The 26,654-nt window shown below is 40.5% G+C and overlaps 1 protein-coding gene across 4 annotated transcripts in view; it reads left to right on the top strand.

Annotated features, from left to right (window-relative positions):
• The first annotated feature begins 227 nt into the window (after positions 1-227).
• The window catches only part of NCOA2 (nuclear receptor coactivator 2), a 187,872-nt gene continuing 161,445 nt past the window's right edge, over positions 228-26,654 (top strand). Inside the window, exons 1-2 of one of the 4 annotated variants that reach the window (XM_030444120.1) lie at positions 228-354; positions 10,102-10,179. The gene's annotated coding sequence lies outside the window, so the exon portion shown is untranslated. Of the gene's footprint in view, positions 399-10,098; positions 10,180-26,654 lie in introns of all 4 variants that reach the window. The other 3 variants (XM_030444118.1, XM_030444119.1, XM_030444121.1) reach the window with 3 other exon arrangements.

Raw genomic sequence — 26,654 nt, 5'->3', positions numbered from 1 at the left:
TGCCATTGTCCCCGTTGCGGGCGGGCCGGGGGCAGCCCTGCGCCCCGGTGAGGGCGGCAGCAGCGAGGGGCGGCGGCGACCGGGGCCGCGGTACCGCCTGGCCCGCCCCGGCCCGGCCTCCCCCAGCGCGGGGCCCGACTGCTGCTGCTGCTGCCGCCGTGCCCTGGGGCAGGGGGGAGTGACTTGTACCTCCCCCCGCCTCCTCCCCGTCCAGCCCTCCTCTGGGTAGAAGGGGAGGAGGAGGAGGAGGGCGAGTGGTGGGAGGGTCTCCATTGAAATAAACAAGCAGGCAGTTATTAAAACGGGAACATGGCGGCCGCAGCCCCAGCTTCAGCTTCATCCTACAAAGCGAAGGTCAGCGCTGGCGGCAGCCGCAGCGAGAGACGGCACTGACCCCGGTAACAGCTCCTGCACGCCCCCTCGGCCCCGGCGCGGCGGGGGGTGTGCCCGAGCCCCCCGCGCCTCCCCGGCCGCCTTGTGTAATGCCGGGGGGACGCCCGGGGCCGCGCCGGTGCGAGGAGGGGCGGTGTTGGCGGGCGGCACCGCGGCCGCTGCGAGGCGGCTTCTCCTAAGCCGGCGGTGGAGGGGGGGGGGGGGGGGTGCGGGGTGTGCGGGGTGGGGGCCGCGGCCCCCTCGTGGGGAACTGGTGGGGAGCCGGGGGCAGGGGACTGCGGGGCCGCCCCTCGCCGGGGCATCGTGCTTGCACCCCCCAAGTCTCGGGGGGGGGGCGCGGATTTACTTCCCTGGGACGTCCCTCGTTTCGGCCGAGCGGGAAGGGTGGTGGTGGGGGGGAGGGCGATACGGCACCCCACCCTGGCGAGCCGAGGGGGCTGGCTTCATGCTGCTCCCAGGCCAGGCGGAGGTCGGGTGCCGCCTCTCCGCGCCCTTGGCTGGGGGCGGCGGGGGTAGAAAGTGCGAGGAGCCGAGGAAGCGAGGGGTGCTGCGGCTGATCGGGGGGTGGGGGGCGGGGGCTGCCCTGCCCGTGTCGGGGGACAATTAGGCAGCTGGGGTGCGGAGAGCAATTTTCAAGGGATTGTTTAGGACATTCTCCCCACACCCGCAAGCACACAGCGACATGGAAACTTGGAGGGAGGATCCCTCCCTGGTGACGAAAGGGGTGATTTGGGGAGCAGGGCGGTGTTCACCCCCTCCCCTTCCCAGGCTGACAACGACTCGGTGCGCAAGGCTGCGGGCCCCTCCGTTTTCCTTTCGCGGGACCGAGCCGGCCGCCCCTTTCCCAGCCGCCGGGCAGGGGTCGCAGCGCCCGGTGCCCTCTTCCTTTCCCCCTGCGCCGGTGCGTCCGCTGGAGACGCGCGGGGAAGGAGGGGGCAAAGCGGGCAACTTCTCTAACTTTCTGCGCGGGGGTTGTGCCTGCGTGTGCGCTGCCGAGCCGAGCCATGGGGGCGGGCAGAGGGGCGCAGCAGCCGCGCAGCCAAGGCCGCGGCGGCACAGCTGCTTGCGAGCGCAGCCCGGGGCGCCCGGCCGCCGCCTCCTACCCACGGCCCCGGGAGGGGTGGGGGCCCGGCCGCCGCAGTGCCGTGTGTCTGCGTGTGTGTGCGCGGGGCGGGGAGCGGCGGCGGCAGGAGGAGGAGGGGACAGGAGCCGGCTGGGCGCGGGGACGGGGTCCCTGGGCGGGTTCCGCTGCTCGCTCCCGCTTCCCTGCCGCGGGCGGCGGCCGCGGGGCTGCGCGCAAGGCGGCTGCGGACGGGGTTCGGGGGCGGGAGGCGGTCCGCGGCCGCCTCTACCGGGAGCGGGCCCCCGCGCCTGTGGGGAGCGGGGGAGGGGCGGGAGATGCCCGCCGCCTCCGCGGAGGGCGGGTGCTCGGCCCCTCCCGCCGCTCTCCGCGGGGGGCGGTGTGTGCGCCGTCGCCTCCGCGGGGACCGCGCCGCCGCGCTCCTCGCAGGCTCCCGGGCGAGGTGTAACCGGAGCCTCGTCCCTCTCCCGCTCTGCCCCTCGCTCCTTCGACTCCGCTTGGGCCTGAGCTCTTACCACCCTCCCTGCCCCCCCGGGAATCACATGCTTCTCCTTCCAGAGAGGGGCATTCGGGCTGTGTAGTTGGTGTGCAGGAAGCCTCCCCGAAAGCCTGGCAGAAAAAAAGGGGGAAGGGTACTGGAGGGGGGGAGAGAAAAAAATAATAATTAAGAAGGTTGCTGGTAGTCACCGGGACATGATCTCTGCACCTTAGTTTGCGTTACCTGTGTACTTCTGTCCAAAGTGTGCGTATGCCGGAGCCCACTGCCTAAATACATAAGTAATGTAAATTTCTGTTAGCCAGGAAAGTCTCCTTGTAAAAGGAGAACTCTCCGCTTGATCGGTAATAATCAATTGTTTTTATTTTTATTTTTTTTTTTCCTATCTTTCAGGGTAGTAAGAAGCAAGTGAATGGGCTTTAGAACTGAACCAGTAATATTTTTGTTATTTAAGTATAGTTTCAACTACACATATGGTGCCTGGCTATGACAAGTACGGCAGAACTCTATTGCCTCTGTAAATAAGTAAGCAGTTTAAGAATGCCAGTCATTTTACTCGAAGCATTTTTTGTTGTTGTTGTTCTTAGTTTGCTGCCATTGTGGCTGAAGGCAGTAATTTTTTTTTTTTTCATCCCTTTGGTTTTTTTATGTAGTGAACTCTAGCCAGTTAATTTCCTGGCTCTTTACAGCCCGATCGCCGTGTTGGGCCACCTGGTGGGCTCCTCTCATGGGGGAAACCTCTGCGAGAGCCTCCAGGAAGGGAGCTGCTGGCCCAGCGTGTTGGATGGATGCTCTCAGAGAAATGCCGATGTTGCAAACTGCTATTAACGTCATAATGAAAGTGTTACTCCCCAAAGCAGGGCTTTTGCTTGCTGCTTACATGCAGCTTAAGACCACTGTGAATGGAAAGTGGTCGTTTTATTGCAGTCGGTGTAGGTGCTACACCTACGCAGTTTCCAGGACTCTTGCTTGTTTACGTCAGCAGTGGTGTCACAAATAGGATATTCCAGACTTGAGCGTATTTGCACACACAGATGTGTGTGCAGGCACTTATGGGTGATTGTGTGTTTGTGCCCCTTCTTTTGGCATTTGTAATACAGCTACTTAGGGACTGGAGCATAGAATTCAGCTCTGCTTTGTCCTGTGAGATAAAGATGTAAATTGTTCCCAAGTGGTTAATCCCTAAATTGATGAGAAATGCTGTGATAAGCTTAATGTTCATAGCCAGTCTTGGTCACGTACTGTTTCAAAGAAAAAACTTTTATCATGGACCCAACCTCCAGAAATAGGGAGAGCAGCGTTAAAAAGAAAGGTTGTTCCTTTTACTATCACAGAAGTATTTGGAGAATCACATATCTTTTATTATATTTGTATCTCATTTTGGTGAGCATTATGCAATAAATGCCTACCAAAGGTGATGTAATAATTTTTTTTTTCAGCCACCATACTCTTTTTAGCATAAAAACTGGGAACTTGTCAGCTTTATATTTTCTCAAGCTTGTGGCTTTTACTAAGGGGAGGATGGATGTATGACATGCTTCATCAGTATCTATTCAACATCTGAAGGCACTTCTTCTGTAAACATGTAGATCTTGTGTTCCTTGTTGTGTGCATCAGTGGTAAATTTGAAACTCGAGATGTTTGAGGAAGGAATACTTTATTGCTATCAAGAATGATACTGTTGGAATAAGACAACTTAAGTTTTTAAACGAACTGCTTAATTGGACAGAGAAAATAATCAAAGATTATTCCTGGTGGGGAAAAAACCCAACAAGCAAATGCTGAGGGTTTACTCACGTAACCAGTACTGTATTGCATTAAACTGAAAATTAATTATTTAAGAATAACTTATACTTTTTTTTTACAGTCATTTAGGGTGTTGCTTGCTCACTGTAAGGATCTGTTGAGAGAGGCATGTAAGCAGTTTGCAGTGTTGACATTCTCAACTTTTCCCTCCACCTTCAAACACATGGCAAGAGCGAGCCCAGCTGCAGGGAGCCCAGGTTTTGCAGCAGGAAGAACAAAGTCAGGGAGTGAGCCAGCTGCTGCTGCTACAATGCCCACTGTCTTCTGCTGCTTGCCTTTGTTGCTGATGTCACTGTCTCATTGGCAAAATCTGGGTTTCTGTGCTCAGCTGGAGTTTCTGTAGCACCTTACACCAGAACTGCAGAAATTGCAGAGGTTTATGGGGTCTGAGCCTTGAGGTTTCTGTCAGTTCATATAAAAGAAGAAGCTGAACTGAAGACTGGTGCCAAATTCAAGTATTAAGTGTAACTCTCTTTGTCTGCTGAGTGCTAATAGATTGTGCTTTGGAGGAAGGGAATAGTGAACCAAAAATGTTCTTGTGATCTTCATTTTTTGTATGGTTGCCCTTTCTGAGCAGTGCAGTTTGTGTGCAGGTAGGCATAAAGTATTTTAAAAATTCACACATTTCTGTAGTATTCCTATAGATACTAAAATGCTCAGAAGTTTTTTATTTCTCTGGCTGTGGAGGTCAAAGGGTAAATATTACAGGATACATACTCATCTGTGTGATGTGATGTTTTAAACTGAGAACAGAGTCATGTTGATATTTATTTTATAGAAGGTATATTACAGCATCCATTCATCCACCCATTTTCTACTATTAGTTAATTTAGTTACAGATGTCTACTCTGGCAAGATCTCTTCTTTTTATTTTTAAATGAGATGAAGTTCATTGCACTGCTTTATTTTTGTTAGTTGTTAAAACATTCTCATACTTCTGGCAGCAGAGAATGACAAATCCTTCAGTGTAATGCTTGGGAGCAAGGGAGGCGGAGAGGGAGAAACAGGGAGGGAGGGGGGGAAAACCCTCCTGAGCATATGGAGACATCCAGAAAAAGATGTGCATCGTCAGCTGTGATTCCATTGTGTGCTTGCAGACGGGATCTGAGCTCTTCTCTTGGGAATTTAAACCTTACAGAACTATTCCTTGGCTTTTACCCACCAGGATAATTGAGCTTAGATAACATATTTCACATATTTATTATATATGATATTTTTATACTGTTTTAAGATTTCTGGGAATAAATACAGTTGCCAGGACTCCAGCTCTGTGTTGAAATAACATTTTGAACAGGCATACGTATTGGTGAAATGGCAACTTGGAGTACTAAGAATAATCTGTAATATTGCATCAGTGGTTACATATTACTAGGGCATCTTACCAGTTCCACAGCTAGTAGTTTGTCAGCAGAATTTGCATTATGCAAACACTCCCCTTTTTTAATGATTCAGTAGCTTAGCCTTTTCAAAACATACCAAGTAGAAATGTGACATGAAAAATGACAGCTTGTATAGTTTAATCAATGTAGGATACAGAATAATTAAAAAAAAATCCACTGAATTTTTTTTTTAAACAGGTTTTGAAAAAAAAAAGCTATTTTGTCAGTGTTTTGAGTATTCAGAAACTATATTTGCATGATAAAAAAACTGAGTGGAAGAAATTGATATTCCTTTATTCAATCCTCCATTTACCTATTACCTAGAACAGCTTTCCCTATCCTGAACATTTGAAATACTTCTGTTGGCTTTATGCAATTATTTTGAGTGGATGAATGAATAGTTTGAAAAATAGATATTGAATATGATTGATTTACTGCATTGTGTTTTGTTGCTGTTTGTTTTTTTTTCAGTCTTGTTCTATGGAAGCTGGATGTTATTGAATTTAAACTCTAATGGAAATTTTATTTAAGAGTTTTATGGAAATAAAATGGGAGCAATTCCTGTGGAAAGTGTATGGTCACTGGGGTGCTTGGCATTTTAAAGTCTGAAATTAGTTCATTAATTTTAAGTGTCTGAAGCTATACAGCGTATTAACAGCACATACATTTTTATTCTTCCACAGCTGCATCATTATACCATTCCAAGTCTTGCATTTCCTTAAATGGCTTCCCTAACAATCTCCTGTTAATACAGTTACTTGCAGATATTATTCTTGCTTTGCTCTCATTTTAGCAGTTATAACTGGTAGTAAATCTCACTTTTTCTCCGAGCATGCTCTCATTCCTTAGATACTCAGAAGCCTCTTCGTAATGTGCATTTGCTTTTTGCAGCTAAGATACAGTGCCCTCTGCAAAGTCTATTACGTTTTTCTGTTTGTTTTTAAACTTTAAGAAGTCACTTGCTGTTCGGAAAGAATTACTTGTAGTTTGCTAAAATAGCCCATGTTATATGAAGACCGTTAATGTATTAATGAAAAGGCAGAGTGTGACAAAAATAACTAAAATATCTACGGAGTGATACTGATATGGAATGAATTGATTTATCCATACATCCTAGGTAGAATGGATGGCAAGATCTTTGGGGAGGGGATTCTGGGACATAGTGAGAACATATATCTGATGTATTAATGACTGAGAGTTGCTATTTTGATGCTTTTTTAGTGAGCTATGTAAGGCATACTGTTGCTCTTTGGTAGGATTTATAGTAGGCATATCACAATTGGCTGCTGTATTGGCTGTCTCAGTGGAAAAGTCTGGGATTGAGGAATGGACATGGAAAATGAAATAACATTTTACTTGTTAGGTCAGAATTATTATGGAATTTTACTCTGTCATCTGTGTGTGAATGCATTTAGTATTTCATTGCTGTTAATATTGATCTCTGATGAGCCTTGCTCATGGATTTCGAGGCAAGCCACTCCGATTAAAAACAATGTAGTGTGTCACCTATTTGAATCTTGTGAATTATGTAGGACATACTAAATTGCATTCAAAAAGAAAACTATGAGAATGGAGGAGAATCTTCCTATGAATAAATTTGATAGTGTGTACTGACACTTCTATTACAGGGATTTTTATGAACTCACAAGTTCATCATATGCCTCTGTGGCAGAATCAAATTTTTTAAAAAACAACCAACCAACCAAAAGAGCCCAAACAAAAAATCAACAGCAAAATATGACCCAAAACCCAAGGTTGTATGTTTTACTGCTAGTGTAAGCAGAAGTGTTAAGATATCACCCAGTCTACAGTGGACATAGCTTTTCTTTGTAATTCTGCCATGCTTTTTGTTCACAAGATAGCTCTTCCATCCTTATTCTTTACTGTTTCAAAATTAATGTGAGGACTTGCTGACCAATCACTTATGTTATTCCCAGAAATGAATGCAATTGTTGTAAACTAGTTTCAGTTGTTACTCTTATGCAAATTTGTACCTTGGTCTCCAGAGATATACAAGATGTCCTCCTCCTTTCAGTTCTTTGTGGAGGAAGATAATGCAGGTATACAGATAAACACCTTATTTGTTTTAGCAGAGTTCAATTATATCCTTAAAAAGAGAAACTGTTTTTTTAAAGTCTAAATATTTGTATTTTTTATGAATGTTTACAACCAGAAATATACTGTTTTGTTTCAGTGCAGCCAAAATACTTGTTGCCTGTATCTTAAAAGGATAAGTTGACCTGTTGACACTTTACTGGCTGTAAAACGTGAATCTAATAACATAGCCAAAAGATTTTTTTTTTTTTGATTGCTTGCCAATTTGTGTTGGCTTTTGCAGTGCAGACATTTTGGGTTTTTTGCCTTTTTTTTGGGTTCAGAATCATGGCTTACTTTGATACAAAAATTCTGAATTTTTTATGAGGCCTCAAACTATTTTCTTGCTACAGTTCTGTGTGAAATTAGTGTTAACTGCAGAATGGTGAGATTATGTGTGGCACCTTTTCTTATAAGAATGAGGGAACCTGAAGATCATGTAGATAAAAGATACTTTCAATAAATTTGCATGGTGTAGATGGTGATGTCTTTTACTGAAAGTGGTACTTGCTCGCTCTCTGTCTGTTGTCTATACAGCTGAAATTTTTTGTTTTATTCATAACTTTGTTTTTACGGGGTGAGGAGGCAACACATTTGAGGCACCTGGAGTACAGATTTCCCTTAGCACTGGAAAAGACAGAAATAGATGGAAAGTAAAGATGTAAAGCAGTCTGAAGTCAGAGGACCGTATGTTATTCAGGGCCCTGTCAGTTGTGTTTACCTATTACTTTGACCTTCAAGATATTTTTTACTCTTCAGGGGATGGAGGATTGTCTGGTGCTGTTGGAAGGTGGCAATATGGAGAATGACTGTGTAGGCTTTTGCAGGAGGCCAACCTACAGGCCTTGAGCATCACCATTGAGGAACAGCATTATGTTACTGTGGATGCTGGCTTTGTGCAGGAGTGATGTCTCTCTTGATTTTTTTGAGGGACATTCCAAGAACCTCCCAGTTCTTGTGGGAATTTGCATGGAAATAGATACTAAGTAGCATTGCCTTTTGCTGTGGCATTGACTTTCCTTATTTCCAGCTTCTGAAAGGGGCTGGAGAAGGGAAAGTGAGAACTAATAGGTGATACTGTTTGTCACTTTTCCTCAGTGGCAGTCTGTATTACTTACTTGAATGCATCTGGAATATAGCAGGTTATACATTTAGGGGGTGCATGTTTGTCACTGGTTGCTGTATAATTCAAGAGTTTTGCTTGGGAAGAAACACGGCATTAGTGGTGGTTTGGAGGTAGTGCTTCTATGAAACTATCATGTATCATATTTGGTTTTCTGAGAGTATTGTTACTCACTGTTTTGTGAACAGAACAATCAGAAAGCCAAGATTGTCATTTCCCTTGTCACTGCGTGAAGCCCCATGGGCTGCAGAGTAAGGGTCAGGAGGCACAGCAGTTGTGTGCAGGCTCTTTGAGCTCCAGTGTGGGAGGCCAGGTAGGTCAGCAGGTGGGAGACACAAATGGGTTAGCAGTAGCAAAGTGCCATTAACACAGCAGCTGTGTTAGTTGGCAAGAAACAAAATGGTGGTTGAGTTGTCACTCATTTCACTGGTGTGCAGCAGCTGAAATACAGGAGATGAGTGGCAAACACTTCTGTCTACACAGGTACTGATTATTGCTGCTCCGTGGAAAAGGTCTCCTGACCATGGACTGGGGTTGCAGCCCGTATCTGTGGGTGAGACAGTGGCTTCCCTTTGGCTTTTGTCTCTGAACTGTTGGTGTCTTAATAGACATTGCAGATCTTGTTAAATCACCAAACAGTGTTTTATTTACAAATTTGTTCTCAGAAGAGACAATGCTTTTAGTTGAAGCCCAGTGTTTGTCATCTGTATAGGTTGTGTCTTTTTTGTGCATTTCTGAGGGAATAATGTCATCAGATCTTGTTCGTGTATGTTTTTTATAAGAATACTCCTTAGTGTGGACCATGGAAGGCCCAGGTATTCTGCCTGTGACTGGAAGAGCTTAAGCAGAGTTTTGTGGAAGAAGATTTCTGTGAGATGGCAGAAATCACAGAAAGAAGGAAGTAGTTTCTAAAATCCTTCTTTCTTGAGACATAATTAGTACCCTCTGTACCCTCTTTTTTCCCTGTTGATGACTCTCAGTGTATCTCTCATTTGCTTGATGTACTGCCTTTTTGTTTGTCAGAATAAGAAGGTAGAAACCTTTGGTAGCTTGCTTTGACTTACAGTACTGTTTGACCTACAAGTAGAAATGCAAGTAGAATATTAATGTGGTAGTGACATGCCCCTCTTCCCCAAAGAACTGTGTATTGCTGTGTGATGTATGTCCTCTGCTTGTCTGGACTCTTAGGAACTATACTAATGAAGAGCTTTCTGTTTATTTGTCCACTGATACTTGTCACTTGGGTTACAAGTATTGTAAGTGGAGATTCAGAGGAGAAACATGCTTCTGTGCATCCAACTCTTATTAAAATTTGAAAGACACTTTATAACACCCATTTCTCCTTTTTAGAGATTTGAAACTGTTGTGTTAGAAAATCAACCAGCTAAGCAGTCAACCAAAAAGGAACCAACCACTCTCACAGAGAGTTCCCACAGATTCTTTTGTGAAAATAAAGGCTGTGTACTGTGCAAGTTAATGTAAACATCTCAGTTGCTATCACTGTGAATTTGCAGTAGGCAGCAGGTAGAGAGGAAGTTGTGTGCGGGGAGTGATTGTGCAACTGGAAGAGGGCTGTAGTTATGTCTGGAAAAGCAGATAATGCTCTGCAGAGTTTGCTTCCCTCCTTGTGTTATGCTTAAAACTAAATGTTCTAAGCGTCACATTTTTTAATATCTCTATTTCTGTATCGTAAACAAGACTAATATCTTCTCAATTTTTTTCTCAGCAGGCTTGAGATGTATCTGAGTAGTGAGGACCCCTGCTCACACAGACCCTAGAAATCATTGCCCCCCTCGCTGTGTCCTTGGTGAGTTGTCTATATCTTATTGCATTTAATTGGATTGTGTTACAGTTTTATCTTCACCAAGGAATTCGATGCAAGATGTCTTAAACTGATAATGTGGATATAGCAGAATAAGTCGTGGTTTTAAGTAATGCATGATATTACACAGTGAGTAGAAACAGAAACATTTTGGAGACTTTCAAGAATAATAGCCAGACTGCTTATGAAAGCAGGGACCTTGATTTAGTGCCAGAAGCGGGAATGGGACTCTCTGCTGAGAAAGGCTGAAGGGATCAAGACATGAAGTTCTTTCACATTACCTTTCTTTGATATTTTATACTAAGGAATTGACATTTTGCAAATGTGCTGATTATGGTCTATCTCATGGCAAAGGTTGAGTATGAAATAACACAAGCTTTTCTATCCAACTGACTGCACTAATAAATTACTTAAATTGAGGGTTGAAATTGGTATAATGACACTGATGGCTTAAACTGCTTGTTGCCCAACAAGTCTGTCTGATGGCTCCATCAGGCAGTGCTGTGCCTGTTTAACTTGGCTTACAAGAACAGAGAATACCGCTGAGAATTAGAAAAGAGACCCCTGCGGATTGTTGAAATGCAGACTAATAATAGTTTGGTAGTGCAGGGAAAGAAAGTCGAATATAAATGCCTTGTTTTTATTTTAGGTATGTTTAATATATCAATATACTTACCATATAAATCTTGTACAAATACGCATTTGAGATTTTATGTGAGAACCTTTTCAAGATACTCATGAATAAATGTTGTCTTTTAACATTTAGAGTGACTTATTAAGGTCAGAAATATGTATTTTTGAGGCTTGCACACTAAATATAGAGGTGGAAAATGAGCCTGCTGAAAGGTTTTTAGTTGTTTGGGGGATATCTGTTTATAACATGCCAACCATTTATGGGTAAAAATACATATGTCCACTACAAGTATAATTTCCTCTTTTGTTACTTATGGTGAACAGTTCTTGCAGACTAATAATGCTTTTCTTTAGACTTGGGGAATTCCCTGGTTTCAGTGAATGAAACATTAAGAAGCTTTCCAGTGCTTCTGTTCTTTCTTACTTTTCCCTTGGCTGTTCTGATGAAACAGTTTTTAGTTCATTGCATTCAATGAAGTTTATAATACCGGTTAATAGTTTGTTTATGTATTATATTAACTAGAAAATGCTCAGCCACATGAATGTTATTACTTATTTACACTTATTACTTACAAATTATTTACACTACTTTTCTGGGCTACATAATGATCATAGTGTGCATGTGCAGGTCTTCTCAACAATAAGCTGCTTTTGTGATAATTTAAAATTGCTTTTTAAAAAAAGGGAATGCTAAGAATCTAAAACTTTTTTTTTTTTGTGAGTGAATAGGACTCTAAAAGAGTTGGGTATGTGTAATAAAGAAAGATAAAATTTTCAGTGCTAAAATCCTCTGAAGAGAACATGAAATTTTGTTGTCAAGTTGATAGTATGTTTGTTTTCAGTTGTCTCAATTGTAATTTTCCATTAAAAATTGCATTAAGTAAAGACTGGAAAAGGTAAATATTGAAATAAATGCAATTTGCAAATAACTACTTTTTCCCCTAATTAATATATGTGGGCAAAGAAGACCCCTTCCTTTTGCTTAATGTTGCTACATGGTTCACCAGAATCATAAATTTGGTTGCTACATTTCCAGAAAGGAGTCTGGTACCTTCACAGGTAATGACTGAAACATGCTTCAAGAGCACCAGCCTTATGAGGAGCATGTGAGAGAGCTCTGGTTATCCAGCCTGGACAAAAGGAGGCTGAGGGGAGACCTCACTCTGTACAACTACCCAAAAGGAGGTTGTAATGAGGTGGGGGTTGGTTTCTTATCTCTTGTAACAAGCAACAGGATGAGAGGAAATGACCAAGTTGTGGCGAGGGACATTGAGATTACATATTAGAAGAAACTTCTTTATTGTAAAAGCAATTAATCTTTGGAATAGGCTACTGAAGGAGATGGTTGAATCATCATTCCTGGAAGTGTTTAAAAGGCCTGTACATGTAGTGCTCAGGAACATGGTTTAAGCACTAGACTTTACTGGTAGGGTTAATCTAACTCTACCTACCATTAACTTATGGGTGTGTGATCTTAAAGGTCTTTTAGGCTTCTATATGAAGTCTGTGGTGAGGACAGTGAGGAAGAAACCACTCTAAAAATGGATGCCATAAAAAGGTTTGAGGGCAAGGATGAAGTAGAGGAGTTCTCCACTCAAAATCTCCCTTTTTTTTTTTTTTTTTTTTTGTTCACTGTCCATCCATTACAATGTGAAAGAGCTGTTGCTGTTTCTTTTAAACAGTAGACCCATCTGAAATGATACCAGTATCTGAAGGATGTATCTGTTGGAGTTTCATTTAAGAAGTCCTGGCCTCAGCTTCTGACTCCAGTTCTTTGCAAAATAGGTGTTGGGTTTGACCGTGTGTTGTGAGACTGTACCACCACTGACTGAAATTGTGTGCATTCAGCTCGTCTACTGCTGTCTTAAATTGAGCTCGTTAATTTATTTTTTTTTTAAAGTAGAACTGCTGCTTAATACTAACTGTGTCTGTCTTACATGATACAACAGGTAAGATCCGTGAATCTTGGAGTGGTTCAATGGCTTTAGATTGTATGCATTGTAACTGCCGATGAAACAATGTAAATTTCAGAATTTGTGGTTGCTCTTTTGAAACATTGTTAGGTAGGGTGGTGGGAAACAGTTGCAGTGTGCTACTGAAAAGCCCTGACAGACAAACAAACCCCCAAACCCAAAAATTAGAACAACAAAGAGATAAGAATACAAGTTAAGTTCCTAGTCTAAAAGTTTTCAGTCAGAAAAACTATTTTTCTTTCTCTCTCTCTCTCTTTTTTTTTTTTTTTCATGAAATTGGTAAGGAATGTAACATAGATTAGAGAAATCTCAGTTTTCTGCCACTCTCGATCTGGAGAGTCTGTTTCAATCTAACTTTCCTTGGCATTTGTATGATAGTTAGTGTCAAGTGTGTTGGATAGAAAATATTTGTATGTCTTGTTGTTTTGAGTTATAGCACTCCTTACTGTTGTTTACAGAAGTAGTAAAGAAAATTCTGAGAGGTGTCTCATTTTTGACTGTGTCCTCATACATGTGTGTATGAAGAGAATGCTGCCAGCAAATCACACTACTGAAAGCAGAGTACCTTATATTGTAAGAAATTTTAAAAGCTTTCAATGTTAGTTTAAGGATGGAAGTGAGGAAGCTACAGTAGCTTCCAATTATCAAATTTGAACATGAGAGAGAGCTTATTATTATGAGGATGCAAAGCCAGGCTGGGTTTATGCCTACCTGGAGCTCTGAAGTGAGTTTGGAGCACCTGAATTCTCACAGCAGCTGTGCTTCTGAAATAGCATACAGGTATCCATCACAGGTATGTATCATTTTTATTGAATTAGGTCTTCTCATTAGCAGAGGCATTGGTGAGGGTTATTTAATCTGTGCTGAATTGGTTTCTGTTAAATAAAGGCAGTGTGTTCCCACTCCTAGACCTCAAAACTGGGGAGTTGTGTTTTGTGTGAAATATGATCAGATTTTCCTGTTTTCAGTAGCTCCTGTTCAGCAGCAAAATTAGTTAACATGAATTGCCTATAAAGATGTCTGTACAAGTGGATGCTTGATTATAGTGAATTTAATGCAATCAGCATTAAAATGATACTCCTAATCGGAGCCTGAAGTGTTCTGTGTGGGTGGTACAATGAGAACAGAAGTATCAAGGAATGAGCATCTATTAAGATATGTACAATTGCACCCCAGAGATTTTAATTTATTTTTTTTTCCCCCATAAAATGGGAAACAGAGGCTTAAGGAAATCTTTGGGGTTTATTTTGTGGAACAGCTGAAATTTACACAGATGTAATCTATAGCATTTCCTTGAAAATTGATGAAAATTGAGTGTTGTTGAGAAAAGCCTCATCATGCTTTCTACTAGCAGAACTAGAGTTGTTAATAATAAAAGCAGTTTTAAAATACTTTCAAAGTTTTGAGGCCACAGCATCAGAATTAATTATATATCTGGACTAAACTATTTAAATATGTAAAACATTCCTCTGTTTAAGTCAATTCACAGTGATTAATCAATTCAGTGAACATTTTACTGAAGTGATGGCACCAAACCTCACATATATCCAGGACTGTTGAAAATACTATCATTACATTGATAGAAGCTTGCCTTCATTATGTAGCTATATCCTATAAGATTATTTTTAACATTTCAGTTTCAGTGCAATAAATAAAAAAAAAATCATGAGATGAGATTGCTAACTTGATATTACTCACTTCTTAAATATTGGTTTGACTTGGTAATGGGTTTTGCTGAGATTTTTCATTTCTTACCTTGATAGGAACCTTTTTATATAAGCAAAGGTATAGTATATATGCATTTGCTGAAGAAATAGCTGTCATTATCATCCATGGAAAATCAATATATATTTTAAATATAGATTGATGACATTGTACCAGCAGTGTTGGAGACTGAGAATTCTAGAGGGGTCAAGAACAGGACAACTGAGCACTTGCATCATCAAAGAAGATGAGATGCGTTTACTTGGGCAGATTTTCCTCTAGGCTTGCCTTTAGCTCCTGAATTGGGAAGAGTGAAATATTTGCCCAGCTCAGCTCATGACAGTAAACAGTATTAATTAAATACAGGCTTCAAAATGACACTGGTATTTCAGATTAAGGCCAGTAGATTTTGCCTTGGCTTTCTGGAAATTGAATTCCAGTAGTCTGTTTATTTGACAGCATTATAGTACAATAATTTGAGGTTCATGGATATTTCTGTAGATTAAAGTGGGTGAAGTTTTATAATGTCACAATGCTGGGATGTTAAGCTCAGAAGACTTATGTGAGTAGAATAGTAAGTGAATTTGCAGCTGGTTGATATAAAGTCTGGTGCAGTATGTTTCCATCTGATTAATTTACCTTTACATTAACTGGATTGGCACGGAATTACAGGTTTTCTTTTCAAAACAAACTTTGGATGTTAAAAATCAAGATGAATGGTCTTAGATAAGTTACAGATGTTAACAAGTTAAGTATTATTAAAAAGATTCAGAAATATTGCTGAGTTTTACAGTATTATTGTGAAGGATCTTAAGTATTCAAAATATTTTAGAAAATCCATTTCTAGTCATCTCACCACAAGGAAAAAGGGAAAAGGGCTACTGACATTCCTGCATATGCACTGCCAGTGTGAAGTGCATTGGTAAAACTCCATTTACAACCATGGCCACGTTAAATGAAGAATATGGTCTGTTCTGCTGTTCTGACATTTCTGGTTTTATGGTGCAAATTCTTTCTTCAGTAATCCCAGTTCAATAAACTACAGTGTTCTGTGTCTTTCCAAATGACAGCAATAGGCAATCCAGGAATGTTTAAAATTAGAATCAAGGAAAGAATTGGTTTTATAGTAGCTACTGCAAATCAGTTCATCCTTGAAGGAAACTGTAGTAGTGTCAGAGGGAGTGAAAATGTTTCCATTCATCTTTTAAACCTGTTTTTCCTTTGCTTATATTTGGATATTCTCACTTAAACTTTGAATCCTTACAAGTAACACATGGAACTGAAATCCCTTTTTGCGTTGGGTTTGGTTTTTTTTCTTTTGGTCTCTAGGTACCTGATGCACAGCTATAAAAGAGTGCGATGTCTCCTGTATTTTTTTGGTCATGTTACTGTGAGGTGCCTTGGTTCAGTTGTATTTTAAAATCTAACAAACATCTACATTTTTCTAAAAGTAGGTGGCCAAAACAAATGAAATTTCACTCTGTTTAATTTTTACAGCCTTTTAGTTTTCAGTTGTGGTTTTTTGCTTGGCTTCTCTTCACAAATCCTGGTTAACTGTGTTTTTATTGCTCAGTCCTGCTGAACAGACTCACATCAAACTTCTTCTGTCTGGAGTTACAGTATGAAAATTCCAGAAGTGTATCTTTCTATGGAATAGCGTTTATATGCACCTGATGGTATATCAAACTTGATATTTGACTACTGATGTTTAAAATATTCCTTGTTCCCTGACTGATTTTTAGTCTTTCCTTCCTTATGAGCTCTCTTTTGTCACTGCCCAAGTTCTGGGCTCCTGATCAATATTTTGAGGAATAAATACATGTGAGTCTGTTGTATAACACTATAGTTCCCAGGCTTAAAACATGCTCAACACAAATCTGCACAAGCAAAAATCCCTAAAACCTAGAACACCCAAAGTTACACTATTTTTAATGAAATGTCCCATGCTATTCTTTCTTTTTTTTTGCTTTTGTTGGCTAGTGTCAAAGGTACTGTATGCTTATCACATCTGATTCACAAGAACATGTATTAATTTTTTAATGTCCACATGAAATGCTGCATATGGTGCTCTGTTTCAGGTACTGTTTCAGCAATGATTTAGGAAAAACCAAACCAACCAACAAAAAAACCCCAACAAAACCACCACCCCAGGCTGCTCCTGCTGCTGAACTTGATTCCAGTAACAGTAGTTACTAAACTTTCTTCCTACTTAGTCTTCCTCTTCTTTGCTTCATCACTCAATTTCTGAGTTATTTCCTTCTGCCCTCAGCTTCTAGAAGGAGAGTTTTGTGTTTAGTTGTCTTCTGTTACCATGTGGTAAAACTTTGGGACAGTCCATTCTCTTGCATCTTTGCTATCAGTCAGAGCCCCAAGGCAGCAATGTAGGAGGAGTTATCTTTTGGGTCAGGACAGCTTCAGGCATGGTTGAGACTCTCATTAGAGACTCTGTATTTGTGTGTATTTTGAGGGGGAATTATGTATGGAAAATAGATCTTTGACGAGCTTAAAGCTATCTGTGGGTTGGCTTGAATTTCTTAATTAGCTTTGTTGAGGAAGGTGGAAAATTCCCTACTAATCAGAAATGTTGTAATGACTCACTTAAGAAATGCTGAAATGAAAAGTGTTGAATTTTGAGGTGAGATCAACAAGAAGACTGTAAGGGGAATAAGCCATGGGGAAGCAGCCTGGCTATAGGGTACAACTGAGTCTGTAACCACTGTGGGTGTGTGAGGTGAGGGTTCTTTTTTGGGCTGTGGCTTGAGTGGCATGGCATGTGCCCTGGGTAGAGGGGATGGCTCTAGGTGGGTCAGATCTGCTTCCCAGGTCTGGCCTCACTCCCCTGGTCTCACCACCCTGCTGGTTGGGTGTTCTACAGCTTGGCAGAGAGCAGCTCCCAACATCACCCACTTCACCTGGGGAGCCCTTTCCTGCACCCACAGGGGCACCAGCAGATAGGAAAGGGGGGTACACCTGTCCTCAGCTGCCAAAATGGAGGGGAGGCAGGAAGGCAGCTGCACATCAGACACAGCTGCAACAAGATGGAGGAGGCAGTGACGATGCTCTTAGTTTGGAGAAGAGGTTTGTGTTTGGTCTCCTGCCTCTTAAAGAGATTGCTGTCATCTCTGGGCTGCTGAGTGTTTTTTGAGCAGAGCTTTTGCAGCCTCTGAAACAGCTCTTCTTTTTATTGGTGCATAAATACTTGTTGGAGAGCTGAATTTCCTTTGTTGGCGTTGAGCACCCTATCTGTTGTGTGTGCCCTACAGTAAAGGACAGCAGTTTCTTCACTTACCTACTTTTATAGATTTATTTATCTGTTCCTCCTAAGGTTGTCATCTCAGACAAGGTACTGAAAAGGAAGCTAAGGTATACATTCACAGATATATTTAGCAATTAAATCCCCTTGTGGATGCTCTTAATGCTTTGAGATAGCTTACCCTACTTTGACATGAAACAAGCTGTCTGAAACAAGGGCATTTTTCCTGGTGAACTAAGTATTTGTGAATCTTAATTTTAAAATGTGTGTTTGATTTTTTTTTCCTGTTCAGTGACTGAAGTGAAAAAAATCATTATGGGCACAGCTCTGTTCCTAATATCAGAGGTATCATTGTCTATGATTAAATGGATAGGTTTGCCTACAAAGTTATAATGGAAATTAAGGTTTCAAAAAGGTTTCCACTGTGTATGCCATCTTTATTTCCAAATCCTTTGATAAGGTCAGGTTGAAGTATTTTACTGCATAAAACTGATGAATTCTTGAAAACATCAAAATGATACATATTTAGATCTCTCAAAGCAAATGAGAAGTAAAAATGTGAACGGGGTGGAATGTGTCTGGCAAAGATAAACTCTTAAAAAATGAAAACCATTAATTAGTATTTTGTGTTATGGTGGGAAGGGCCGTATGCAATGACTTTGCTGTTGATGTGATTTGAGGATTCTTCTTACTGTTCTGGTTTTCTGGAAATGTAGTAAATTTTTCATAAGGAGCTGTACTATGTACAGTTATGCTATGTTCTGTGTAAATAATTTTTACTTAAATTGTATAGCAGAAGCTGAGAAAAGAAGACAGCAAGCCTGCCCTTAAAATTTCCTTGGGGGAGGAGGGACTGTTTTAGAAAGATGAGATTCTGAGAAGGGGAAATAAGAGTTTCTTGCAGAAAGATTGATCCTAACTAGCAAAAGAGGAAAATATCAAATCCAATATTGAGTCAAGCCTTCTGCTAATTGAAAATATTTCTCACTTGCATTAGCTGAATGGGAAGACCACACTGTGCTTACTGTTCTTGACTGATACTGCTTACCACTGGCAGGGTAGGAAGTCAGTAAGAGAAAACTTGTAGTTCCTTACACAGACAACATCTTGAGGATCAGAATAAATGAATGTGACGTTCTTCTGTGAGCGTGCATGCCTGCAACAACATGGGATTTTTTAATTTAATATGTTAATAACTGTAAATCTGTGGTTGTTTTCTGTGTGCTTGTGTTTGTTTCCATGTTGTAATTTATACTGATTGTTTTACCAGGTTTGAGCTCTGTCTTGTTGCTTTGTTAGGATTCTGGGCACTATCAGCCACTCTCATGCTGTGCCAGTGATGGGCTCTGTGGCTCTCATTGTGCTGAGCTTCTGCTGTTCTTGTGTTGTGTTGAACAGCCAGTTAAAACAATTTATCCAGGCTGGCTGAGGGTCAGGTGCAAAACTTGAACATACTGTGAACTTGGACAACTTCTGTATGTTTGATCAACAGATAATTTAGATAAGGTGGCAGGAAACATTTGTAGAATTATGGCATTTGAAATGTTTGCCCCCTGCATGTGATGGAAATTTCCCTATAATTATGCCCACATGGCATAATGGTGATGATGCATGGGTAATGGCAAGGATGGAGCTATTCCTTGTGCTGGAGAGCCAGGAGCTTGCTCTTCAGTGCCAAGTTTGCCAGAGATGTATTAAGCAAGTCACTTGAGCTGTAAGTCCTTGGCTTTCTTAGCTGTAAAGTGAGGTCAGCCCTCATTATTTTCCCCCTGTGCAGGATGCAGGTTCATTGGTGTTTGTGGATTCTGTAGGGGAAATAATAAAAAAACATTTGTGTATTTCATTTCCTCAAATGTAAATAAAATGCTGTTTTCTGTCTACCTATGATGTAAATTAATACTGAAGTTGTAAAAGCTGCTAGAAAGAGCTCTCCTATTAAAATACTAAAGCAATGGTCTTTTGCTGTTCTATTAAAACAAGGATCAACCTAGATTGTTTTGAGTTAGCAATATTTTTGTCTGCTTACATTATGAGATAAAACATTGAGTATTGACTTAGCTTCACATTTCACAGAGGAAGAATTAAAAATTATCTCTGTGGAGGGTGACTATGGAGTTACTCTTTGAAATTCTAATTTAACACTTCAGTAATGGGTCAAGCCTGCTCTGAATCCTCTGTGGGATTATTTGATTTGCTGTCTGGTTAACCTCAAGGAAAATGGGATGTCTTTAAATTATTAGAGGTGCTAGCTATCACCTCATAATAGAGCTAGACAGGAGAATTTGTTGTTTTGAGTAAGGGTTGTTGCTTGATGACTAAGGGATTATATGAATGGGGTTTATTTTTTTAAGAACTATCTTGAGGTTTAAAGTTGCATTTTTATTTTTCTTCTTTCACTTAATATCAACTGTGTAATTGTAGATTGATGTAATTGAGGGATAGGGCAAAATGTCATCTTTACCTGAGGAAGGAGGGATGGGGTTAGGGTTTTAGTATATTTTATGTCTTCAGTGTTACGTATGCATAGAGAAGCTTTTCTTTTGTCTTAGGTTTTTGTTTGCTTGTTTGTTTTGTGTTTGTGGTTTGTGGGTTTTTTTACTTAAATGTTTTGTGCTCTAACAAGAAGAATGTCTGCTTTTCCATAATAAAATTGATTATTAAATTACATTCATATGACTGTGGTACTGAAGGGAGAAGTTCTGCTTTTTCAAGGGAGACAAAGAAGCAGCTTGAATATTTTGCAAGTTTATACATGTAATGTTTATCCTGCCAAAACCCTTAAAAGTAGTTTGCAAAGTACTGAAATACAAGTACTCAGATGTTTTATGCTGTGTCATACGTAAAGGGAGAATTTAGCAGTTACTAATTAACTTGAATTTGGGGGTGTAAAGGCAGGGTTTCAGTTCACTCCAGCATTTTACTTTATTTTGTGTTGGACATTCAGTGTATATTGCTGTTAAATTTTTTTTCAGCTGCAGCTTACCTTTAAAAGCCATAAAGCCATATCCAGTCATATTTTGGCAGGTGACATATTGCTTTGTCTTACAAATGAAATTATATTTTTAAATATCTGTAGTTTGTGATGTCAGAGAGTATAAATTAAAGGCAATGAAAAGCTCAGCATAATACATCACTTTAATGGCACTTAGTGTCTCTTCGGGAGTGTTGAATGGAGACAAGCTGTGCAGTGTGTGTTGCATATACTGAGAAATTTCACAAGACTTTTTGACGTGAGTTTTGAAATGAGTTGTGGAGTTGGCTCCAGTGCTGCTCTGAGCATAGCCTGTCCTGCAGAACTTTCCATTTCCAATCTGTCATATACCACATGCCTGAATTTCACCTGAGATTTCTGATTTGAAGAACTGTGGCTGACATTGTTTGAATTGCATATTTAGTGGAATTTACTTACTGCTGCTTCTGAGAATTTTTTTTTTTTGTTTAAGTACACAAGTATATTAATTCTTGGACAGTTCCATGTGTATCAGTTTGTCATCAATTTTTAATTTGTGTATCAATATGTTGCAACATGTTTTTGAAGTTGGATTTAGCTGTGGAAATCTTAAGTCTTTTACCAGGTATGAGAACTTGTGCTTTGGGGAGGAAATAGTGGGTAAAACAACATAGTAATATGTTTTTTACATGTGTAGAGGAGGGAAATTTTTTCGGCTATGAAAGGTTTTCTGTGCTTTTTAGGAGTTGACAGATGTTAAATAACAGTGCAATAAGGATCATAAAGATGGAAAATGTGCAGATTTATTTTACCATTTTTCCATCAAAGGTTTGTTTACAAAGGCAAAAAGAGCCCTTATTCGGTCGACTGAACTGCAGTGCATATGATGAAGAGCCAGTTGCAGCAGAAGCAAGCAAGGCCAGGCTCACAAGCCCCTGTCTGCAGAATGGTTTGCATCCACAACTTGGGCTGCTTTGCCACTTCCAGCTGGATTGCTTTCTGGTGACAGGAGCTACCCCTTTGCTGGTGACTAAAAATAGTGGTGCTGGAGTAAGGATAGTACAGCAGCACAGCACCAAAAAACTTCCCCGACCCTCCAAACCCTAAGGTTTTAATGAGGAAATGTTTAAACAAAACACATGGTGGGCGGAGTTGTGGGCCAGCACATCCCTTGTATCTGACTGACCAGGCAGCTTCTGCAGGTCATTCCTATGAGCTATTTGGGAAGAGGGTGGGTTCAAGATTTAGAGGTAAAAAAGCTTCTGTAGGGAACGCTTGATTTGCCTCTTCTTTTTCCTAAAGGGGAGATATAAATTGGAGTTGTCTGACTCCAGCTGTAGTAGGGGGTAGCGTGGGAGTTCACACAGATAACTTCAAGGCAGAAACCTCAAACACAAAGTATTGTGAAGTAGATTTTTTCAGATTTGGGCTGCTATCCAGTGTGAAGAAGAGGAATTTTATTATTGGTAGATGAACTGAATCTTGATCTGTCTTTCCCTTAACCCTGAAGTGACCCTTCAGAAGGTGGAAGGTGGCTCAGACTCGTATTAGCTGAGATCTGGAGACTTCCTGAATATAAACTTACATGTTTGGCCAAATGATATGGCCACAAATCATCAGGCTTTCTCTTGGATTTCAACTTCACCCAAAGATGGAGTTCAAATAAGAAGAAAGGAGTAGCACTTACTCACATAATTTGCTACTGTTTTCTCTCTCTCTTTTTTTTTTTTTTTTTTTTTTTAATGGCAGTTTGGTGTTTATGTATGAAATACCACCAAGGATAAAGGAAGAGATATGGATTTTTTCCAAGCTTGTTTATAACATGAATAGAGAAGTGATAGTGACGTTTTAAGTTGTAATGGAAAACTTCAGTACTGTAGGGCATTTTTTTCTGAGCCACAGTTTTGGGGGTTCATTTGCTATGAAAGAACCAGTCACTCAGCAAATCTACTAGTTTGGGTTTTATTTTGGTATGTAATTCATAAGATATCTTTATGATCATACTTCCCCAAATGGTAACAACAACTGCCTTCATGGGAAACCAGTAGTAAGAACATGGGTTGATGTATTTTAGTTTTCTTCAAAGCAATTAAACCATCTGGAATTACGCAGAGCCATCATCATGTGAATAGCCAGCTTTCTATAGGATCTCAGGAAATCTGATGTCTATTTTTTATTCAAGATACTCAATTTAGTGGTCTGTACATGTTGTTAGGGTTGGTATGACACCCAGCCAATGTTTCTATTAGGTGCTTCACTTACTATTAGGTGCTTATTATAATCGTGGTTGTTTCTCTGTGTGAAATTAATATATATCAAGCATCACCATGGGTCTTGTGAAGTAGGTGTTGTACAGAAAAGTTGGTGTCAGAAATTAGAGTAAGAACCTAAGGCATATGTCTTCTAGATATTAATAAGAAAATCATTTGGGTGATGCAAACTAAGATTCTAATTTGTGAGCATTGATAGTAGTCAAACAAGTTCCACTTGCAGAAGCACATTGTGTCTCAGAGTGAGAGGCTGGTAACTGAGTAGTATCTGTGTAAATAAGCTCTATCCTAGTGAACTTTTTGCCTCCAGACCTGTGCTATGTTTGTATTAGCTGGGTATTTAAATACAGAGTAAATGAACAAGAAAAATAACTTGCTGGCAACAACTAAGAGGAACACTTCATAAGGTGTTTAAGAAAAACAATCTTGATTTTCCTCTCTCCCCCCCTGCTTCTCTGCCTTCACAATCTCTGCTTTCTGCTCATGTCCAGCTATGATAATATAGTAAATGTCTGAGCTCTCTCAAGGAAGGCTGTCACATTGATGTTTAACTGACTTTGAAGCAGTGCAGCTGTAAAGGGGAAATGAATTCTGTTCTCTGTCAAAGCCTGTAAAAGAGTGTTTGTTTTAGCAGCTACTGAAGATGGAAGCGTTCATTCCATGACTGCCTTGGTTGTCAAAGCTGGACATATTTTCCTGTATTAATAACATTTGGAATTTTTTGTTAGTTATCATTTCCTGTTGGTTCTTGAAAGGAGTATTGAAATGCTGATCACTCTCTTAATGTTATTAGCTCTCCTTTCTGCATTTCAATGGAAATTTTGGAATTCCATTGGGGTGTGTCTATGGATGCACAGGCATGTGTTACTACGTGTTACATAGAACTTCAGAAGTAGTTGCAAGTACCTTATACTTTCTTATCTCAAAATGCAAGTAGGTTTTTATACAAGAGACAGAAAGGCAGCTCTTCCAGTTTGTCAGGTGGTGGAAGGCTGTACCTAATAGGCATGAAATGCAACTGATTAGTTACCTTTTTTTCCTCATATGACTTCTAGCAGATTTTTGCTCCTAGTATACAGAATTCTCTCTTGGTGTGAAAAGACCAACTAAGATCTGGATACTGTTACTGAGACACATTTTATTCTGTTTAATTTATTTCAGAAGTAGTCTGTTGCATGCATTTCTAAATCTTAGCCATTCAACACAAAATCCTCCTGAAGTGTTTCTGAAGCATTGTTGCTATAGTGAGGAGGGGAGAAAAGCTGAAGTAATGGGACTGGACTATTTTTCATTGGTTTGGCTGTTTCAGATAGATCATCTAGAGCTGAAACTTAATTATAAGGGTCTGAAATTGGAAACAACAACCATACTAAGTAAGGCTGTCATCATCTTGGCATTGTTAGAAGAGAGAGCAAGTGGTCAGGGAAGCTGGGTTTGTGCTGTGTTGCTTACAGTGATATGTAACTTACAATTTACCTTTGCTGTAAAATGTTTGGTAAAAAGCCAAAATACAGCTTCCCTAGTTCCCTAGGATCCTTGTTTTGAGAAGATCACACTTCCCAGTGCTTTTACATGAATTGCTTGGATGTCAGAAGTGTTTCCCAAGCTTTTCTTTGATCTGTACAATGTAACAGGGAAAGCTGACCAAAAAATTACTGAGTAAGTGAGCAGGAGAGAGATAAAAAGGTGTGAGAATAAATTAATTCGATAGCTGTGTATTTGTGCCTTCCCTCCTCTCCTCATTTTTTAGTGTGGTTTCTAAAGGAAATGAAACTCATGTGATTGTGACTGAGACAAAAGATGTTTCTGTGCATTTGTGGAGTAGTGTGTGTGTTTGCAGTTTCCTTCCTCTGCCCCAAAGAAACTGCTTCTACAGACTGCAAGAAGATACGTGGTCAGGTAGATGTCTGCCATCCTGTCAGTCAAAGAAGGACCTGGCCTATTGACAACCCTGATTTGGCACCAGAAAGTCATTATGGGAGAGGAAAATTATGGAGGGCTGAGGGCACAGTCTGTCCACTGCAGAGGTGTTGGCATGTTTGTCAAACTACATGTCTGCTACAAACTACATGTCCACTTCCTGCTTGTCAGCTGGAAATTGAAACATCATTTGATGCTGAGGAACTGTGAGGTTTAATATTTTTATATATTAAGAACTCAGATCTGTTAAGACACTGTTCTGTGCTTCAAAAATGTACTGGCAGAAGTAGTGTACAATATTAATAGAATTCTGAGATGTATATGGGTAATCAAAATTTAGAACTCTTTCTTTAAGGAGAAGTGTGAAAAGCTTTGCATACACTGAGAAATTCAGATTGAATATGCAGCTGGTGGATCCTTTCATTGTGCTAAAGTTAAGTTACTGCTGATAGTTTAGCCTTAATTTTTCAGCTATGGGCTCGCCATAATGCCATGGCTTTACAGTCATCATTTTTTTAGAAGTCTCTGATTTTCAAAGTCGAGGCAGGAGGAAAATATACATTGTTCTCTGGAAGTGGGGGCAGTGCAGGCCTTCATTTGCCCTTCCCCACATTTAACATAATGATTTTGCCTGTCATTGCTGCAAGTTGTTTGTTTCAGCCTCAGATAATCAATCTGATTAAATATCTTGGCAGTATTTGATATTATACAGAAAGCATTTGAATTGGCAATGGTATTTTGCTGAGCTACTGTGCATGTGGAAAGCTTCATTTTAGCAGTCTTCGTGATAACAAAAACTCACTGAAAAGGGTGAGGTGGATTTTATATATAGATACATACATACATATATATCTTTTAGTGCAAATGATTGTAGTCATAAACCTCTAAGAACGTCTTATGTGCATAGTTCCTGTTCGGATGAATGAAAACAGTGAGATTTTATGTAGTTAGTCAGTTTTAAGTGTTTATAAAAAGTTTGAGGAAAAAGTTCTGAATGGTAACAGGCAATACACAAGTGTCACAAACTCAAGCTATTACTGGCCAATCTTGTATTCATTGGAGACTTCTGTGAGGTAGAAGATGCCCTTGGTCAGGTCTGATGCCCCTGCTGAGGCCAAGAGTAGTACAGGAAAACCAGAAAGTGCAATGTTGTCATACTTGCCCTGAACAGAGGTTTTACAGCATGTTTGCAACCCAGCTTTAGCCTAGTTTATATAATTCCTAATTTCAGTGGTTGGATGGCATTCCTCCAGTATATCTTGCAAAATAACACAACAAAAATTTTGTACTGGGGTTTTCCCACTACAGGCCCATCACTTGCCAGCTCCTACCTGGATTCACCAAGTTCAGTGCCTGCTGCAACATCTCTGCTTGTCAGGAGCCCTTGTTTAGTCTCTTTAAATTGCTTGTCTTCCCTCCCTTTCTCACTGCAGAGTCAGTGTAAGAAAAGCAAGAGCTTTTCTGCTTTATAACATCAAGGCAGAAATAACTTTACAAAGGAAAAAACCAAACCAATCAAACTGTAAATAAACTTGCTTTCTAGTGAAAACTTTCTTTGTTCACCTTCTCCAGTACTGAAAGTAAAATGGCACAGTGTGCCTGGTATGTGAATAAATGCAAACTTGATTTAGCTTTTTGACTCTACAGAAGGAAAAAAAAAAATCAGGCATGCTTTTTAGGGAATGGTTATTTAAAAGTAATGTGTTTTTGTTGCAGTATGATTATATATTTAACAGGAAACTAGGCTGCAGTCTTTA

Source organism: Calypte anna, chromosome 2 (genome assembly GCF_003957555.1).
Source record: "Calypte anna isolate BGI_N300 chromosome 2, bCalAnn1_v1.p, whole genome shotgun sequence".
NCBI classification, from domain to species: domain Eukaryota; kingdom Metazoa; phylum Chordata; class Aves; order Apodiformes; family Trochilidae; genus Calypte; species Calypte anna.
Note: the sequence above shows the minus strand (reverse complement) of the source record. Positions and strands in the feature narration are given on the sequence as shown.